The sequence below is a fragment of the Petaurus breviceps genome, unplaced genomic scaffold, assembly GCF_028583685.1.
Source record: "Petaurus breviceps papuanus isolate PSGF00001 unplaced genomic scaffold, PetGlider_PUasm1.0 90601, whole genome shotgun sequence".
Classification (NCBI taxonomy): domain Eukaryota; kingdom Metazoa; phylum Chordata; class Mammalia; order Diprotodontia; family Petauridae; genus Petaurus; species Petaurus breviceps.
The window spans coordinates 1,289,469-1,309,872 of record NW_027187282.1 but is presented as its reverse complement, the minus strand read 5'-3'; the positions used below and the strand labels follow the sequence as shown (position 1 = coordinate 1,309,872).

General features: G+C 39.3%; 1 pseudogene; it reads right to left on the bottom strand.

Annotated features, from left to right (window-relative positions):
• The window catches only part of LOC138142692 (heat shock cognate 71 kDa protein pseudogene), a 57,602-nt pseudogene that overhangs the window by 11,685 nt on the left and 25,513 nt on the right, over positions 1-20,404 (bottom strand).

Sequence of the window (20,404 nt, the reverse complement as noted above, 5' to 3'; positions counted from 1 at the left end):
TATATATATATTAAACATTTGATTTTAAACCTTTGAATTCCAGATTCTTTCCCTACCTACTTCATCACCCACCCTTATTGGGAAGATAAGCAATTCAATATAAGTTGTACATGTGTAGCTATGCAAAACATTTCCATAGTAGATATATTGTGAAAGACTGATTTATTTCCCTCCATCCCATTCCACCTCCCACTTGTTCTATTCTCTACTTTGATCCTGTCTATTTTCAACAGTGGGTGCTTCCAACTTCTTCTCCCCCCCCCAGCCTGCCCTCCCTTCCATCATCCCCCCTCTCATCCTCTTCCCCCCTACTCTCCTGTAGGGAGAGATACCCTATTTAGTGTATATGTCATTCCCTCCCTAAGCAAAATTCAATGAGAATAAGGTTGGCCCATTTCCTTTTGCCTTCCTGTTCTTCCCCTCCATTGTAACAGTTTTCTCTTGCCTCTTCTGTATGAGATAGTTTACCCCATTCTATCTCTCCCCATCTCCTCTCATTATATTCCTCTCTTACCTCTTAATTTCACCTTCTAAGTATCATCCCTTCCTATTCAATTGGTCCTGTGCCCTCTGTCTATGTATACCTGTACACATATATACACACACTCACATATGTATTCATATGCCCATATACACTCCTACATAGACATATATGTATGTACACATATATACACATTTCTATTCCCTTCTCTGGGTTGATAATTCTGGAAACCACCACAGCTGCTGGTGATCTGAAGTTCTTCTAGCTGGCAGCTGGTTGTAGCAGACCTGAGGCTAAAACCTCAGGGTTGTGCTGGGCTGGGCTTGACTCCCAGAGCACTATGCTGGCCACTTCCTGCTGGTCTGCCGGGCTGTCCTTAGCAGGAGGTTAGCTTCTATGTTTCATTTTGTGGGTTCTGTAGCTCCAAAGTTTGTTTAGAGTCACCTTTTACATGAATTGGAGGAGGTCGAAGCAGGAGTCCCAGAAAGTCCTGTTTCTACTCTGCCATCTTGACCCCGCCTTCATTTTCTAAAAATAAGTTGTTGGTTTTTTTAAAACTAGCTCCTTATTTTAGTTATTAGATCAATGGATTTTTAAACTTTACTTTTGGGGTGGAGACAAGATGATAGAGAAAAAGCAAGCATTTACTTGAACTCTCCCAAATTTCCCTCCAACAACTTTAAAATAACACCTAAACATGAATTCTGATGAGGTAGAACCCACAAAAGGTGGGGTGAAACAAATATGCTGCACCAGTGCAGGCAAACTCTAGGTAAGACAGCAACAGACCTTGGGAGCAACTGAATCAGCAGCAATGGCTTTCAGAGCTCTCAGCCAACAGACACTAAGGGGATCAGACTTCTTATAAGAAATTGATTACATGGGTCTCTTTGCTGGTACTGGGTACAGGACTCTGTTACATTGTCCACATGTGGATCCTGGTCACAGTCCTCTGGCCATGCGTTTGTTCAGCTTTTGTTCTTTGGCAGTGGCTCCCTGGGCTGAGACTTGGGGCTGAATAGTACTAGGGCTCTTTTTGGCTAAGGGGGTTTCGCTCCCCTGGGACATAGATGTTTGCTAGTCTATAAATGCAAGTAGAGACAAGACAAGACAAAAAATTAAGATTACAAAGACAATTAAGGTCACAGATGATTTTTGGTCCATAAAAATTAAAGTGACAGAAACAATTAGAAATGCAAAAGACCCAAACCAAACCAAGAGTTAAAGGTACAACAAAAACTAAAACTACAGCAACACCTAGTAACCAAAATACAAAAAGCACAAACCAGACAAAGAGTTAAGGGAGAGAAACACCGAAAATTCAGAAAAAAACAAAAGTAAACTATCAAGGCACCCTGACAGCATCCCGTGGAGGCCAGTAAGGGCATTACTGCTGTGTCCAGCCTAGTCTCTTACTTTTACAAGGGTACTCACCAAAACAAAAACACTAGTGTACCAAGCTGAAAGAATTTGGGAAGGACTCAGGTTCCTGGTTCACTCAGGAAAACAATACAAGCCTGGGGTCGAGGAACATCATCTTGGTGGCCACACCCTAGGGTCATATTGCTCTCCTGGACCTCCAGTGAGCCTGGTCCAGCTGTCATTACAAAGCCAAAGGCTATCTCAGTGGCACCTCTAAAATGAAGTGGACACCTGAGAAATAACAAGACAGCAGTGCCAATTACAATTGATAGGAGTGTTTATTAACCCCAGTGACTGCCTCCCAATAAGGAAGACAGCCCCGAGCCTTCTGCAAAATGCATTTTTATAGAACTAGATGTTGCTAATCAACAAAATGTGATTCCAAGGGGGGGTACCATTTCTAGTAAAGTCTTGGGTACTTAACAAGAACAGACCTGTGTCTGGGGTATGTTTCTGGCAACACATATGAAAAGTTCCCTTACTATTATGGCCTATCAGGTGGTTTCCAGGGACCCTGGCAGGGGCCCCTTCTAGGTTTAGGGGGCTTTGGTGTATAATTTCTGATGGGCACTTCACTACTACTGCATCTGTTACAGGTATGGTGTATGATATGAGCAATATAAATAGTGCATGACTAGAGGACAGGTGCCTAGCAATGCAAATTAGACCTTCGTGGAGAACTGGTTAAAGAGTTCTACATAATGTAAGAGACAAGGATATTGAGAGGATTTTGTGAAGTGCTACTGAAATATTCATTAATCCATATGAAAAAAAGGATGAAACATCTGTTTTCTGTAAGTTACTTGAGAAGATGGATCCTTCTAAAGTTCCTGGTAGGACAGGGCTTTCAGAAAGTACTTGGAAAGTGAGCAACAATCCCTTACAGAGATTGAGAGGATTAATTAACCATGTACTAGGGCACAAAACCCTCACAATCCTATGCACAAAGGCAGAAATATTAAATGCATCCTTTTCATATCACAATGCAATAAAACTCTTTATTACATGTAATAAAGGGTTATGGAAAGATAGACTAAAATAAATAATCTAATCCTAAAGAATGAGTGGGTCAAACAACAAATCATAGAAACAATCAATGATTTTATTAATAGATGTAGAAAAAGCTTTTTGACAAAAAACAGCACCCATTCCTATTAAAAAAACACACACCAGGGGCGGCTAAGTGGCACAGTGAGTAAAGCGCTGGCCCTGGAGTCGGGAAGACCCAAGTTCGGTTCTGGCCTGAGATACTTAACACTCACACAAAAATACTAGCCGTGTAACCTTGGGCAAGTTACTTAACCCCAATTGCCCTCCAAAAGGCAAAAAAAAAAATTAAAAACCACACCAGAGAACATATGAATAAATGGTTCCCTTAAAATGGTAAGTAACATCTATCTAAAACCATCAGCAAGCATTATATGTAACCCTGATAAATTAGAAGCATTCCCAGTAAGATCAGGGGTCAAACAAGGATGCCCATTATCACCATTGAATAACAGATTCAATACTGTACTAGAAATGTTAGCTTTAGCAATAATAGAAGAAAAAGAAATTGAAGGAATTAGAATAGGCAATAAAGAAACAAAGCTATTACTCTTTCCAGATGATATGATGGTAACTTAGAGAATCCTAAAGAATGAACTAAAAAACTACTTGAAATAATTAACAATTTTAGCAAAATTGCAGGATTTAAAATAAACCCACATAAATCCCAGTAGAAAGAGATGGAAAGAGAAATCCCACTTAAAGTAACTGTAGATGACATAAAATATTGGGGAGTCTACCTGCCAAGACAAACCCAGGAACTATATGAACAGAATTACAAAACACTTTTCACACAAATAAAATCAGATCTAAATAATTGGAAAACTATCAGTTGCTCAAGGGTAGACTGACCTAATATAATAAAAATGACAATTCTACCTAATTTACTTATTTAGTGCCATACCAATCAAACTACCCAAAATTATTTTATAGAGCAAGAAAAAATAATAAAATTCATCTAGAAGAATAAAAGGTCCAGAATATCAAGGAAAATAATGAAAAGAAATGCAATGGAAAATAGACTAGCCATACCAGATCTGAAATTGTATCATAAAGCAGCAGTCATCAAAACTACTTGGCCCTGGCTAAGAAAAAGAGTGGTGGATAAGTGGAATAGGTTAGGTACACAAGACACAGTAATTAATGACTATAATAATCTACTGTTTGACAAATCCAAAGACTCCAGCTTCTGGGATAAGAACTCATTATTTAACAAAAACTGTTGAGAAAACTGGAAAACAGTATGGCAGTAACTAGGCATAGACTAACATCTTGCAGTGTATACCAAGATAAGATCAAAATGGGTACATGATTTAGACATAAAGGGTGAGATTATAAACAAATTAGGAAATTGAGGAATAGTTTACCTGCTATATCTATGGAGAATGGAAGAATTTATGACCAAACAAGAGATAGATATTATGACACAATGGGTGATTCTGATTGCATTAAATTAAAAAGGTTTTGCACAAATAAAACCAATGCAACCAAGATTAAAAGGAAAGAAGAAATCTGGGAACCAGTTTTTACAGCTGGTATCTCTGCTAAAGGCCTAATTTCTTTTTTTTTTTGGAGGGGGAAGGTAGGGAGATTGGGGTTAAGTGACTTGCCCAAGGTCACACAGCTAATTTTTGTGTTAAGTGTCTGAGGCCGGATTTGGACCCAGGTCCTCCTGACTCCAGGGCCAGTACTCTATTCATTGCACCACCTAGCTGTCCCTAAAGGCTTAATTTCTAAAATATATAGAGAACTGAGTCAAATTTGTAAGAATACAATTATTCTCCAATTGATAAATGGTCAAAGGATAAGAACAGGCAGTTTTCAGATGAAGAAATTGAAGCTATCTATAGTCATATGAAAAAAAAATGCTCTAATCCTTATGGATTAGAGAAATGCATATTAAAACAATTCTGAGGTTCCATATCATACCTATCAGACTGGCTAACATGATAAAATAGGAAAATGATAAATGTTAGAGAAGATGTGGGAATCTACTTTGCTAGGCACAGTGACCTTGGAGGTATGGTTCCAGGCCAGATTTGCTACCAGCCTCTCAGGAAAGTCCCGAGAAGCTTTGACCCCAGGGGGTCTTTGGACTTGGAACTTGGTTGGCCTGATGCTCTACAGGGATTGAGCTAAGCTTTGAATTCAATTCTCTTCTCCTTCTTTCCCCAGAAACTGAGGTGTTACTGGGTGGTATGGAGTTTATAAGATTATCCTTACTACAAATTTGAAATAACTATTTCTTCGTAAAAGTGAATCTGAATGTTAAGTGGTTAAATGAACCGAAGTTGCAGGGGACCCTTATAATTAGAGGAATGTTATTGGTGGGAGCTTGAGCCAATGGCAGAGAAATAGGATATGCCTAACCCTCCTCCCCACAAGGTCTAGGAGAATTCCGAGGGTGGGTATGAATGTAACAGACCTGACTTTCAGGCCACGGGGCCCAGGGAATCAAAGTTACACTTAAAGTTCTTAGGTTTCCATATTAATATTAGCATTCTTTGAAGTGAGTTAGCCACAGAAATGGATTTAAATAAATTTCTACAGGGGAGCTCGGACTGTCATTCAGTCGAGCGAAGCAGCACTGCCATCAAGTGGCCTGAAGGCAGCTCAACAACAGAATAAGTGGTTCTAAAAACCAGTCATTTATTGCACTCCACTCTGATAGTAAACCTTGACTAACTAAATACCTGAAATTGTATTTGTGCTTAAGAATTAACGAAGGCTTCCAACCCTGTTAAGCCATTTAAGTAAAGGTCCCTGGAGGGAGTGGGGATGGTTTAGTGCAACCCATCCTCACCTCCTTCAATGGAAGATTGCTGTGTTTCCTCTGGTCTGCTATGTTTATTCTCATAGGCTGTTTTAGGACAGAATAAGCAGCTGATTGGGAAAAATAATCACTAATTATCAATCAATAATAATAGTGTCTCTTCTTCCTATATCTCTTTGAAACTTACAACGATCATAACACATATCTCATTTTATCTTCACCACAACCCTGGGCAGTAGATGTTACTGTCCTTTTTATACAAATTAAAAAATTGAGGCAGGCAGAGGGTAAGTGATTTGCCCAGCATTACATAACTAGTTAGTACCCGAGGCTGGATTTGAACTTAAGTCTTCTGGATTCCAGGCATAGTGCTCATTTCCTCTGAGTCAATGTCCTGAGATATGGGAAGGATTCCAATATGTGGAACTGAAGCTTACGCACAGAGTTGGCCTTACAGATAGGCAAAGTATGAGTTTGCCTATGCAGGGTGATTTAAGAGGTATGCGTACCCTCTCCCTCTCCCCAAAATCTTTTCACCACTCACTTGTTATGATACCTTAAATTCCATTCATTCACTGTGATGTCAGGGAAATCTTCTGTTCGTGGATTTGGAGTCAGAAAATATGGGTTTAAATCCTGACTCCACTCTTTAGAAAAGAGTTTTTTAAAGTTTAATTTTCATCATTAAAAATTTTCCCATAACTTTCTTAAATCTATACAATCAAGGATAATGAATAAAGACCTGGTTTGTGGTAATTGCTAATTTCTGAGGTGTAAAGACTTGAGCTAAAAATGAAACAATAGGCTCTTATAAGTCTGTCAGGGCTGACTAAGACCACATCCCCAACCTTTGTGCCATAATTTTTTAAAATTGAATTTTGTTTTATTTCTAATTCTGATTTTTTTCCCTTTCTCATCTCCTTCTCCCACCCACTGAGAAGATAAGGAAAAAAAAAACTTGTTATATAAATGTATAGTCAAGCAAAATAAATTCTCACATTACCTTTAGCTAAAAGAAAGCAAAAAAAAAGAAAGGAAGAAAAGGAAGCCTGCTTCCATCTGCATTCTGGGTCCATCAGCTCTTTGTTTTTTGATTTTTACATATTTATTTTTTATTGGCGTTCATTCAAATTTATTTTCAGTTCCAAATTTTCTTCCTCTCCTAATCCTCCTCTGCTCAGTGAGAAGGCAAGTCACTGAATCTTGTTTATCTCAGTTCTTTATCTGTAAAACAAGATGGAGAAAGGAAAGGCAAACCGCTCTAGTATCTTTGCAAAGAAAATCCCAAATGAGCTCATGAAGAGTCAGAAACAACTGAAATGACTGAAGAACAAAATTTTATACCCTGCAACTTTGCTGAAGTTGCTAATCATTTCAATTAGTTTTTTAAAAATTGATTCTAGAGTTCTCATCTGTAAAAAATAATAGTTCTCTTTTCTCATTGCCCATTTTTATTCTTTCAATTTCTCTTTCTTCTTTTATTGCTATAGCTAACATTTCTAGTATAATACCAAATAATAATGGTGAGAATAGACATCCTTATTTCACCTCTGATCTTACTGGAAAGATTTCTAGTTTATCTCCATTACAGTTAATGCTTGCGCTTGGTTTTAGATAGATACGAATCATTTAAAGAAAAGTTAATTTATTCAAATGCTTTCTAGTTTGTTTTTTTAAAAGCAGGAATGCATATTGTATTTTGTCAAAAAGTTTTTCTGCATTTATTGAATTAATCATGTGATTTTTATTTTTGCTAATGATAGGATCAATTGTGCTTATAATTTTCCTAATGTTGAATCATTCCTGATATAAGTACTACTGATCATAGTATATGATATTTGTAATATATTGCTGGAATTTTCTCACTAGTATCTTATTTTTTTTTTCATTGATATTCATTAGGGAAATTGGTTGACAAATTTCCTTCTCTGTTTTGGTTCTCCCTAGTTTAGTTATTGACAATATTTGTGTCATAAGAGGATTTTTGTAGGCCTCCTTTACCAAATTTTTCAGACAATTTATGTAATATTGGAATTAATTATTCTTTAAATGTTTGGTAGAATTTTCTTGTAAATCCATGAGGTTCTGTGTCTTTCCCCCTTAGTGAGTTCATGTATAGCTTATTTGATTTCTTTTTCTACGATAGTTATTTAAGTATTTTATTGCTTGCTCTGTTAATGTGGACAATTTATATTTGTGTAAATATTTATTCATTTCCATTTAGATTTTCAGTTTTATTGGAATAAAATTGGGCAAAATAGCTACTAATAATTGGATTAATAACTGGAGTTTGATGATTCTGGAAGAGAGAGGCCAATGACTTTGCTCAACTCTGCCTCACTTAAATCTAATTTATGCATGAATCAAAAGACACCATCCACATCATTTTACCATTTTTACCTATCTGAAAGTACTGTGGTGATAGGAAAGTGTCAAAGCAACAGGTGCAGATATGCTGGGAGCTCTATTCACAACCCTGCACACAGGTGGCCCAGGTCATAAGGTCATCTCACTCGAAGCAGCAGTGGGATTCCACAGCCCCCTGAGTGTCTGGGCAGCCGTTTTAAATGACCACACTGATCATGTCCTGGTGTGGAAGTGGCTAGAAAAGATACTCTAAAAATTGTTGGCTTTACCCAATAGTGGCCTGCTTACTGCAGCAAGTAGGGATTACACACTGTGGTCAAAACAAAACAAAAAAATGTTTGCAAAGATGATTCCACTCATCACTGGCACATGGAATGTGCTCATGTTTATGGACAATATGAAATCCAGTAGACCTGAAAGATCACCAACTCTTGTTGTAAGAAAACATGGTAGTATTGCATCCAATGGAAGCCCCTGAGTGAAACAAGGCTGGCAAATGAAGGTCAGTTTACCAAAGCCCGTAGCATCTATGGTGAAGAGAAACATTGTGAAGTTGGCATAGGTTTTGCAATCAAAACTAATGTAGTCAACACAATTGTATGCTGACCAAAAGGAATGAATGACAGACTCATAAAATTGTGATTGTCACTTCCAGGAAGGCACCATCCTTAGTATGTATGCTCCCACCATGACAAACCCTGATGGGTTAAGAGAGAAATTTTACAAGGATCTGGAGAACCTTGAGTAGGCACAGACTAACAGACATGGCAAAGAGTCCTTGGGAGGAATGGAGCAGCAGCAATGGTTACTTATTCTTGAAGACTTGTGCATCTTATGACCTTGTCATCATCAACTCTGTCTTTTTTTTTATCTAAATGCAGTAAAACTTTATGGAGCTAAGGGGTTGTAGCAGCAAGCACCCCAGCGTCCCCAGGGTGGCTGCTCACACAGGTTCTTGGATCTGCTTTGATAAAGGAAAGCAACTCAAAATGGGTTAACAAGCTTACTTTAATCAGTCAAACATATATCGTTTACCTCGTTCAGGGGAAAAAGGTCAGCACCCCGAACTTCAAAGTATACAGGCAGAATTATCAAGACAGAAACAGATCAAGTAGACAGCTTTCCAAACCGTCCAACCATTACATCCATACCAAACAACATCTGGATTTCAAAGCCCGGGGGCTCTGGACAACGGCTTTCCAGAGTTTCATCTGATCAAATCACAGAACACTTCTCAAAGTGAGCTCCAAAACAAAGCTACACATCAGGGCTTATATAGCCTTCTCCTGGCTCAGAGAATGTAACAACCTTATTGACTCACTGGCCAATCAAGAAGTATCTACTGAAAAATAAGCCTCCCACCCCAGGCTCCAGGTGCACTTTAGCCTAGGGGCAGGGAATATCTTTAAATTTACATTCCCATTACAGGGGTGAGAGAAAAATGTACTGGTAGAAATAGAAAGGGAGAAGTAGAATGTGGTAAATTATCTCACATAAAAGAGGCAAGAAAAAACTTTTACACTGGAAAAGAAGGGGGTGGGGCAGGTGACTGTGAGTGAGTGAACCGTAATCTCATCAGAATTGACTCAAGGAAGGAATAACATACACACTCTGTTGGGTATAGAAATCTGTCTTACCCTACAGGAAAGTAGGAGGGGAATGAGGATAAGAGAAGGGGGGTTGATAGAAGGGAGGACAGATTGGGGAAGAGGGTAATCAGAAGCAAAACACCTTTGAGGAGGAACAGGGTGAAAGGAGAGAGAATAGAATAAATGGGGGGGGAGGGGAGAGGATAGGATGAAGGGAAATACAGTTAGCAATAGTAACTGAAAAAAATTGAAGCAAATTTATCTGATAAAGATCTCTCAACACACAGAGAACTGAGTCAAATTTATACAAATAAGAGCCATTTGCCAACCAATAAATGATTAAAAGATATGATAAGTTTTCAAATGAAGTAACCAAAGCTATATACAAGCCATATGAAAAGATGTTCTAACTCAGTATTGATTGGGGAAATGCAAATTAAAGCAAATCTGTGGTACTATCTCATACCTATTGGATTGTTTAATAGGACAGAAAAGGTAAATGACAAATGTTGGAGGGGATGTGGGAAAATGAGATATTAATACACTGTTAGTGGAGTCTTGAACTGATTTAACCATTCTGTAGAGCAATTTGGAACTATGCCCAAAGGGCTATTTAAAATGGTGCTTACTCTTTGACCCAGTAATACCACTACTATGTCTGTATCCCAAAAGCTATTAAAAAAACAGAAAGTTGGGGCGACCAGGTAGCACAGCGAGTAAGAGCACCGGCTCCAGTGTTGAGAAGACCTGGAGATCGAATCCCGGGCTCAGAAGCTTAGCACCCACCCAGAAACACCTGGCCGTGTAACCTTGAGCAAGTTACTTAACCCCAGTTGCTTAGGGGCGGCCAGGTAGCTCAGCGAGTAAGAGCACCGGCTCCAGTGTCGGGATGACCTGGATCAAATCTGGGCTCAGATACTCAGCACCACACCCAGAAATAACTGGCCGTGTAACCTTGAGCAAGTTACTTAACCCCGATTGTTTAAAAAAACAAAAAACAGAAAGTACCTATATGCACAAAATTATTAAAACAGCTCTTTTTCTGGGGGCAAAGAAGTGGAAATTGAGGGGATGCCCATCAACTGGGGGATGGCTGAACAAGTTGTGGCATGTGATTATGATGGAATATTATTTTACTATAAGATATGATGAGCAGGATGCTCTCAAAAAAACCTGGAAAGAGGGACAGCTAGGTGGCGCAGTGAATAGAGCACTGACCCTGGAGTCAGAAGGACCTGAGTTCAAATCTGGCCTCAGACACTTAACACAAAAACTAGCCGTGTGACCCTGGGCAAGTCACTTAACCCCAACTGGCCTCCAAAAAAGGGCAAAAAAACAAACAAACATGGAAAGACATACACGGGCTGATCATCTGTGAATTTGACTTAGCTATTTTCAGCAATACAATGATCCAAGACAACTCTGTAGGACTTATGATGAAAAATGCTATTATCCCCAGAGAAAGAACTGATGGTGTCTGTGTACAGACTGATGCATACTTTTTTACTTTCTTTATCTTTCTCAAATTTTTTTTCATTTATGTTTTCTTTCACAACATGACTACTATGGATATCTTTTCTATGACTACACATGTGTAACCTACATTGAATTGCTTGCTTTCTCAAAAAGGGGGGTGGAGATGGAGGAAGAGAGAGAATTTGGAACTCAAAGTCTTAAAAATGAATGTTTAGAATCAAGATGGTGGAGTAAGAAGTAAATTGCTGGGGAGGCCAGGTAGCACAGCAAGTAAGAGCACCAGCCCCAGAGTTAGGATGACCTGGGGATCGAATCCAGGCTCTGATACTTATGACCACACCCAGAAATAACTGGCCATGTAAACTTGAGCAAGTTACTTAACCCCAATCGCTTTTAAAAAAAAGAAGTAAATTGCTCTCACTGTACCTTTTTGACCTCTGAAGGACCCAGAGAATAGCACCCCAGAAAGAATCCTGGGACAGAGGAGATAGAAGAAAGACAGAGAGAAGCAGGTTTTTGGTCTGGGAAACTTTGAAGAGTACCAGGAGGGATCCATTTCATTCAAGAAAAGGGGGGAGCACAGTCCAGGACAGAAGGAGTCCCAGCAAGCCAGCAGCAAGCCCCACCTCAGCAAACCAGAGGGAGATCCTGAGCCCCAGGATGGTGGAGCAGGCAAATGCCAATGCCAGGACCCCCACATGTGCCTTGGCATGGCCAGGGGAATGAGCAGACTCCAGCTTAGAGAACCACCATGTGTGCCATGTGCTGTGCATCAGCATCACCCTGAGTGGGCAGTTGTCTTCCAGTAACTGTAATTTCCAGTAACAGCAACCACACCTCACCCTCAGTGCAACCCTGGGCAGGCAGGCATCCTCCAGCAGCCCAAATTCCCCATGCTTCAGGTGAGCCTAGGGAAGGCATCTTCCAGTGGCCAGACATGCTTCAGTGGTATACTGTGGAAATGCAGAAAAACCCCATGTGGCCTCAGCACACACTGGACACCACCACTAGGAACCCAGCTCAGTGCCAAGTAAACTCCCAGACTTCTCTAGCCTCCAGCCACCAACATCAGAGGCCCCAGGACACAAGGCCAGTGACCAGGCCCCTGGACCCCAGCACAAGAAGCTTGGAATGGTGTCCCCTGTGCTCTAGCAGGAAAGCTCAACTTTAAAAGCCAAGAAATAGGCAAAAAAATAGTAAAAAGAATAAAGGAACACTAACCATAGAGAATTATTATGGGGACAAAGATCAAAACACAAACTTGGAAGAGGGCAATAATTATCAATATACTTACACCTGAAATCTCAAAAGGAAGTATGAATTGGTCACAAGCCCCCAAAACCTTTTTTCCCTGTTTTTTTAAATTAAATTTTATGTTTATTTTTAGTTTACATCATTCATTTCCACAAGATTTTGAGTTACAAATTTTCTTTCCATCTTTCCCCTACCCACCACCCCCAAAAAGTGATCTCACTATATACCTCCTCCCCCAATCTGCTCTCTCCTATATCCTCGCCCTTGCCCCCTCTGACTTTCTGGTAGAACAAGATGGATCTCCATTCCCCCAGTGCCTGTAAATCTTATTTTTCAGTTGCATGTAATAATAATAATAATAATTATTATTATTATATAATTTTTTTTAAACATTTGATTTTAAAACTTTGAATTTCAGATTCTTTCCCTTCCTCCCTCATCACCCACCCTAACTGGGAAGATAAGCAATTCAATATAGGTTGCATGTGTGTAGCTATGCAAAACATTTCCATAGTGGATATATTGTGAAAGACTGACTATATTTCCCTCCATCCTATCCTGCCTCCCACTTGTTCTATTCGCTACTTTGACCCTGTCCCTTTTCAAAAGTATGTGCTTCTAACTACCCTTCTCCCCCAATCTAACTCACCCTCCATCATCCCCCCTCTCATCCCCTTCTCCCCCACTCTCCTGTAGGGCGAGATACCCTATTTAGTGTATATGTCATTCCCTCCCTAAGCCAAATTCAATAAGAGTAAGGTTGACCCATTCCCTTTTGTCTTCCTGTTCTTCTCTTCCATTGTAATAGTTTTCTCTTGCCTCTTCTATATGAGATAATTTACCCCATTCTGTCTCTCCCCATCTCCTCTCTATATAATCCTCTCTCACCTCTCAATTTCACCTTTTAAGTATCATCCATTCCTATTCAATTGATCCTGTGCCCTCTGTCTATGTATACCTGTACACACATATATATATGTTTTCATATGGCCATATACCCTCCTATAAAGGAATATATATGTATGTACAGACACACATATGCATTTGTATTCCCTTCCACTATCCTTATACTGAGAAAAGTTTCATAAGTTACAATTATCATTTTTCCATGTAGGAATGTAAATAGTTCAACTATGATGAGTTCCTTATGATTTCTTTTCCCTATTTACCTTCTCATGCTTCTCTTGCTTCTTGTATCTGAACGTCAAATTTTCTATTCAACTCTGGGTTTTTCATCAAGAAAGCTTGAAAGTCCTCTATTTCATTGAATGACCATATATTCCCCTGAAATATTATACTCAGTTTTGCTGGGTAGGTAATTCTTAGTTTTAATCCCAGCTCCTTTGACCTTTGGAATATCATATTCCAAGCCCTTTGATCCCTCATTGTAGAAGATGCCAGATCCTGGGTTATCCTGATTGTGTTTCCACAATATTCAAATTGTTTCTTCTTGGCTGCTTTCAATGGTTTCTCCTTGAACTGGGAACTCCAGAACCTGGCTACAATATTCCTAGCAGTTTTCTTTTTGGGATCTTTTTCAAGAGGTGATCAGTGAATTCTTTCAACTTCAATTTTGCCCTCTGGTTCTAAAATATCAGGGAAATTTCCCTCAATAATTTCTTGAAGGATGATTTTTAGTTTTTTTTTTTTGATCATGGCTTTCAGGTATTCCAATAATGTTTAAATTATCTCTCCTGGATCTATCTATTTTTTCAGGTCAGTGGTTTTTCCCATGAGATATTTCACATTGCCTTCTATTTTTTAATTTGTTTGGATCTGTTCAGTAGTATCTTGATTTCTCATGAAGTCACAGTGAGCTTTTGAGATTCTTTTTCTTTCTGGCACATTTGGCTTTTTAAGGCATTCTTCTCCTCATTGGCTTTTTGGGCCTCTTTTGCCATTTCAGTCAGTCTATTTTTTAAGGTGTTATTTTCTTCAGTCAGATTGCTGACTCTCTTTTCATGATTTTCTTTCATCATTCTCATTTCTCTTCCCAATTTTTCCTCCACTTTTCTTATTTGGTTTTCAAAATCCTTCTTGAGCTCCTCCATGGCCTGTAACCAACTCTTATTTTTCTTGGAATCTTTTGCTGCAGGAGTTCTGACTTGGTTGTCTTCCTGCTGTTCCATGCTTTGATCCTTTTTGTCCCCAAAAAGGATAACCAATATTGGATTGCTGTACTTGCTTTGTTTCCTTTGCTTGCTCATGTTGTCACTCAATTACTTGACTTTTGAGCTTTTTGCCACAGTAGAATTCTGCTACCAGAGAGGGAAGCTTTGTCCCAAATCACTGGGGTTTTCACAGCTGTTGGAGCTATTTGTTGGGTTCCCCTGAAGCCTCCACAGGCTCTGGCACCTAGTCACAAACCCCAGGACTTCCACCCAAGACAGCAATACAGATGCAAACAGGTTAAAGCAAGAGGGATTGCCCCTTAAAATTATCTCTTAGTCCTCATACAATCTGCAGGTCTGGAGCTCTGAAGCAGCCACATTGCAGCAGTGGCTGCACAGCTGCTGTGACTCAGCCACTTCTCCCTCTGGGGACAGAGGCTGGACCACACTCTCAATCCCCCTGTTACCAAAGTCCACACTGACCTTTTACTTTGCCTTTGGAATTTATGGGTTTATAATTCTGGAAACCACCACAGTTTCTGGTGATCCATTCTCCTGAAGTCCCTTCAGTGGCAGCTGGTCAGAGCTGCCCTGAGGCTAAAACCACAGGCTCATGGGACTGGGCTTGGCTCCCAGAACGCTGCTATGGTTCCTGCCAGCCTGCTGGGCTGCCTTCAGTGGGAAATTTATTTCTCTCTGTCACTTTGTGGGATCTGTAACTCTAAAGTTTGTTTAGAGAGTCATATTTTGTAGGTATTTGAGGTATTTATGAGGGGAGCTCAGAGAGTTTTATTGCTTCTATGCCGCCATCTTGCCTCTTCCCCCAAAAATATTCTTAGAAGAGCTCAAAAAGGATTTTAAAAGTCAGGTCAGAGATGTGGAAGAAAAACTGAGAAAAGAATTGAGATCCATGCAAGAGACAGACCACAGCTTGGAAAAGGAAGGGAAAAAGTTGACTAAAGAAAATAACTCCTTAAAAAATACAATTGGCCTAGATGTGGGAGTAGAAGCAGGACTTCCCCACTGCTCCGGCTTCTACCTTCCCCAATCCATGTTAAAAAGGGGACTCTAAACAAACTTTGGAACTGTAGAACCCACAAAATGACACAGAGAAGCTAACCTCCTGCTGAGGACAGCCCGGCAGGCCAGCAGGAATTGGCCAGCACAGCACTCTGGGAGCTGAGCCCAGCCCCATGCTGTGTGGCTTTAACCCCACCCTGGGCCTGACCAGGCGGCCTGCTGGAGGGACTCCAGATCAGCAGCAGCTGTGGCCCTTTCCAGATTTATCAACACATAGATGCAAAGGACAAAGTGAGAGGTCAGTGCAGTCTGGACTTTGGGACCCAGTAAGTGGGAGTGCATGGCTTTTGCCCCCCATGTGGCAGCCTCAGCTCCTGGCCTGCAGAGTGTAGGGAGACCAAGAACCAGTCTGAGGGGTAATCACTCTTACTTTAACCTGCTTGGATCTGGATTGCAGTCTAGGGTGGAGGTCCTGGGGTGTGTGTCCAGCTTGCCAGAGCAGGTGGAGACCTCAGAGAGGGCACCCATCTAATACCTCCGGCAGCTGAGAAAACCCCAGGGGTCAAGTGACTGAGGGGCGACATGACCAGGCAAAGGAAACAAAGCAGACAGAAGATGCCAACATTACACTCCTATTTGGGGGACAAAAAGGAGCAAAGCATGGAACAGGAGGAAAACAGTGAAGTCAGAACTCCTGCACCAAAAGCTTCAGGGGAAAATACGAGCTGGTTACAGGCCATAGAGCACCTTAAGAAGCAGATAAGAGAAGTGGAGGAAAAATTGGGAAGAGAAATTAGAACAGTGCAAGAAAATTATGAAATGAGTGTAAACAGCCTGACTGAGGAAAATAACACCTTAAAAAACAGCCTGACTCAAATGGCAAAAGAGGCTCAAAAAGGAAATAGGAATAAGAATGCCTTAAAAGGCTGAATTTACCAGATGGAAAAAGAATCTCAAAGCTTAATGAGGAGAATCATGGCTTCAGAATTAGATTGGAGCAAATGGAAGCTAATGACTTTATGAGAAAACAAGATGCTGTTAAACAGAACCAAACAAATGAAACAATAGAAGGCAATGTGAAATATCTCATGGGAAAAACCACTGACCTGGAAAATACATCCAGGAGAGAGAATTTTAAAATTATTGGACTACCTGAAAGCCATGACCAAAGTAAGAACCTAGAAATCATCCTTCAAGATATTCTCAAGGAAAATTGCCCTGATATTTTAGAACCAGAGGAAAAAATAGAAATTGAAAGAATTCACTGATCACCTCTTGAAAAAGATCCCAAAAAGATAACTCCTAGGAATATTAAAGCCAAATTCCAGAGTTCCCAGGTCAAGGAGAAAATAGTACAAGCATCCAGGAAGAAAGAATTTGAGTATTGTGGAAATACAACCAGGATAACAGAAGATCTAGCAACTTCCACATTAAGGGATTGAAGGGCTTGGGATATGATATTCCGGAGGTCAAAGGAGCTGGGATTAAAACCCAGAATCACCTACCCAGCAAAACTGAGTATAAATTTTCAGGGGAAAATATGGTCATTCAATGAATTAGAGGACTTTCAAGCATTCTTGATGAAAAAACCAGAGTTGAATAGAAAATTTGACATTCAGATACAAGAAGCAAGAAAAGCATGAGAAGGTAAACATGGAAAAGAAATCATAAGGAACTTATTAAAGTTGAATTATTCACATTCTTACATGGAAAGTGATAATTGTAACTCATGAGACTTTGCTCCATATGAAGATAGTTGAAGGGAATATATATGTATACATGCATATATATATGTCTACATACATATATATATGTTTATATAGGAGGGTATATGGGCATATAAATTCATATGTGACAGTGTGTATATGTGTACATGTATACATAGAAAAAGGGCACAGGGTCAGTTTAATAGGAAGGGATGATATCTAAAAAATAAAATTAAGAGGTGAGACAGGAATCTAAGGAGAGGAGATAGGGAGAGATAGAATAGGGTAAACTACCTCATATAAAAGAGGCAAGAAAAAACTCTTCCAATGGAGCTGAAGAACAGGAAGGCAAAAGGGAATGGACCAGTCTTACTCTCATTGAATTTGGCTTAAGGAGGGAATAACAGACACACCAAATTGTGTATCTTGCCCTACAGGAAAACAGGGGGGAAGGGTGGATGATAGAAGGGAGGGCAGATTGGGGGAGAGGGTAGTTAGAAGCACATATTTTGAAAAGGAACAGGGTCAAAGTAGAAAATAGAATATGTGGGGGGTAGGATAGGATGGAGGGAAATATAATCATTCTTTCACAGTATATCTTCTATGGAAATGTTTTGCATCAGTACACATGTATAACCTATATTGAATAGCTTCTCTTTCCAGTAGGGGTGGATGACAAAGGAAGAAGGGAAAGAATCTAGAAATCAGTGTTTTAAAATCAAATGTTTAATATGTATATATAAATTTTTTTACATGCAACTGAGAAATAAGATATATAGGTACTGGAGTATAGAAATCCATTTTGCCCTACTAGAAAGTCAGAGAAGAGATGGGGGAGGATATAAGAGAAAGCAGATTGGGAGAAGGGGTCTTCAGCATGATTGCTATTTTGGGGTGGGGGGTAGAGGAAAGATGGAGAAAGATTTGTAACTCAAAATCTTGTGGAAATGAATGTTGAAAACTTAAAATAAATAAATTAAAGTAATGTAAAAATATAATTAAAATTTTAAAAAGTAGAAGAAAATGTAAAATATTTCATTGGAAAAAAACATCCAACCTGGAAAATAGATCCAAAAGAGATCATTTAAAAATTATTGGTCTACCTGAAAGCCATGATAAAAAAATAACCTAGACAGCATCTTTCAAGAAATTATCAAGGAAAACTGCCCTGAGGTCCTAGAACCAGAGAGTAAAATAGTCATCAAAAGAATTCACCAATCACCTCCTGAAAGAGATCCCAAAAGGAAAATTCCAAGGGATATTGTCACCAAAGTCCACAATTATCAGGTCAAGGAGAAAATACTGTAAGTAGTCAGAAAGAAACAATTTAAAAATCATGGAACCACAGTCAGGATTACACAGGACCTAGTAGTTTCTACATTAAAAGATTGGATAACTTGGAATATGATTTTCTGGAAGGCAAAGGAGCTTGGATTACAAGATCAACTACTCAGTGAAAACAAGCATAATATTTCAGGGGAGGGGGTGGATATTCAAGGAAACATTGGGAACTTCTAAACATTCCTGATGAAAAGACCAGAGCTCAACAGAAAATTTGATCTTCCAATTCAAGACTCAAGAGAGGCATAAACAGGTAAACAGGGAAGAAAAAAAATTCAGTAAGGGTAAACTTCCCATATTCTTACATGGGAAGATATTTGTAACTGTTGAGAATGGAATCATTATTATGACATTTCGAAGGAGTGTACATCAACAGAGGGTGTGGGTATAAGTTGACTTTGATGTGATGATAAAAAATTAAGGGGCAAAAAGAACTGAAAGAAGAGCAAAGGAGACAGAAAAATTGAATTATATTACATGAAATTTTACAAAGACCTATTACAGTAGAGCAAAAGAAGGGAGGGAGATGGGCATTATTTGAACTTGCATCAGATTTGGCTCAAAGAGGGACTAACATATGTACTCACTTGGATATAGAAATCTATCTTACCCTATAGGTAGTGGGAGGGGAAAGGGGGGAAAAGAGAGAGGGGGGTGGATAGAAGGGAGGGTAGATTGAGGGACATGATGGTCAAAAGCAAAACACTAGTGAGCAGGGAAAGGGAGAAATTAAAGAGAAAAGCATAAACAGGGGGAAAATAGAATGGAAAAAAGACATAGTAATCATAACCCCCATAAGATCAGGGGTGAAACAAAGGTGTCCATTACTGTTATTCAATATTTTACTAGAAATGTTAGTTGATCAATAAGAGAAGAAAAAAGAAATTGAAGGAATCAGGCAAAGAAGAAACAAAGCTATCACTCTTTGCAAATGATATGATGGTACAGTTCCCCTTTTGCTTTTCCAGTCTTCCTTCCTTCTACCTACAAGAAGTCATAGACGGTAACCCAGAAATGACAGGAGACTTCAATATCCTTTTAAGAGCCCTGGATTCCTGGGAACTACTATCTTAAAAAGCAAACAAATCCACCTTACATATAGCAGTAAAACAATATCAGTAATAATAAGTTCACAAAGGAAACATTAACTGACATACTAGAAGACACAGACAGTAAGAGAGCAGTGACAGAAGACTTCAATATCTCTCTGGAGATACAGAGAGATACAGGACCTGGAGTTAGGAAGACCTGTGTTCAAGTATGCCCTCAGGTACTTAATAACTGTGTGACCCTGAACAAGTCACTTCACTTCTGCATTCTAGTTGTGAAATGAGGACAAGAATATCACCTGCCTCATATGGAGAATTGTTAGCATCAAGTGAGATAAGTGAGAAAAAGAAGTTAGTGCAGTGCTTGGCACATAATAGGTGCTGAATAATAGTTAATTGGTTGATTGTTGAACATACTTCTAATTCTTGAAGATGACAGCTTTTTTTTTAGTATAATAATGTGCTAGTTTAGACTTTAGCCAGTCTACACTGGAGAGTGTAATGGGGCAAAACCATAAATACTGAAATGCACGAGAAAAGTCCTTTCAGACCCAAGAGAAACATTTCATACTTAGTAAGGGCATGAAGCTTCAGGGTCTCAAATGCATATCTGGAATTATGGAGTTAATTCCTTGTAACTACTGTTTTAAAAAATGATATTTAAATGATTTTGCTTTGAAACTAAGTCTACTGGCAGATTGTTAAGGGAAACACAGGAGTGAGGGCTTATCAACTAGTGTTAGTACCCTGGGTGTATTAGCAGTGTGG